At 40.4% G+C, this 1,073-nt stretch overlaps 1 non-coding gene across 1 annotated transcript; it reads left to right on the top strand.

The window, feature by feature from the left end:
* The first annotated feature begins 539 nt into the window (after positions 1-539).
* Positions 540-649, top strand: LOC131398967 (U6 spliceosomal RNA). Its single transcript, XR_009217043.1, has one exon. It is a non-coding gene; the product is annotated as a U6 spliceosomal RNA (small nuclear RNA).
* Positions 650-1,073: the final 424 nt, after the last annotated feature.

Here is a 1,073-nt window from a genome sequence, read left to right as displayed (position 1 = left end):
CAGTAATGTAAACATGGATTATTAACTAAATTCATGATACGACCTTAGTGAAAGGAAGAGGGGTTGGGGTGTGTGCGCATGTGTGTTGATGGTGGTGGAAGTGCGTTCAATCCTTATCTTCCGTAGTGACAAGACAACGGATAATGCTTAAACATGAATAATCGAGAAGTAGCAGAGATTTGAAGATTAAAAAAAAGTGCCTGCTTCTGGAGAGTGGGAAAGAGGTGAAGAGGGGCAGGGGACCACTGTTTTCTGTTTTGTTTTGTTTGGGGTGGGGGCAACCACTGTTTTTCAAGACAAGTTTTCTAGAGCATGTTTGACGTTTCAGGGCTCAGCTTTGTATTCTGTCGTCAAGTGGCTCACTTTTGAGGATGCCCTTTGAGGATGGGTCCCAGGTTCTTGATCCAACCTAGAATTCAACTTATAGAACAAAGAACTGTCTTTCGAAAACCTCAAGGTGACTCTGAGGTCTCTTGTTGCTCTATAATTCTGAGATGCTGAGTAATCTTTTCCACAGTTGTAAATATAACATCTGGTTCGCGCGTCAGCAGCACATATACTAAAAATCAGAACGATACAGAGAAGATTAGCATGGCATGTTAATCCGTGCAAGGATGACATGCAAATTTGTGAAGCATTCCATATTTTTAAGTAAAGTGTTTCTCTGAGTTAAAAAGAAAAGTATGGGGCCGGCCCCGTGCCTTAGCAGTTAAGTGCGCGCGCTCCGCTGCTGGCGGCCCAGGTTCGGATCCCAGGGCGTGCACCAACGCACCGCTTCTCCGGCCATGCTGAGGCCGCGTCCCACATACAGCAACTAGAAGGATGTGCAGCTATGACATACAACTATCTACGGGGGCTTTGGGGGAAAAAATAAATAAATAAAAAAAATTAAAAAAAAAAAAAAGTATGTATTATACATATTTGTATATATAATATATATTATATGTATATTTGTATGTGTGTGTATATATATATATAAAACATCTGAAGGGTTTATTTTAAATTAAGCCTTCATAATTACTGGCTTTATATGAAAACAAATCCACAAGGTCTCTCAAACTGAAATAAGCAAT

The sequence above is a fragment of the Diceros bicornis genome, chromosome 36, assembly GCF_020826845.1.
Source record: "Diceros bicornis minor isolate mBicDic1 chromosome 36, mDicBic1.mat.cur, whole genome shotgun sequence".
NCBI classification, from domain to species: domain Eukaryota; kingdom Metazoa; phylum Chordata; class Mammalia; order Perissodactyla; family Rhinocerotidae; genus Diceros; species Diceros bicornis.
The sequence above is the reverse complement of the archived record's forward strand: the minus strand, read 5'-3'. Positions and strand labels throughout refer to the sequence as shown.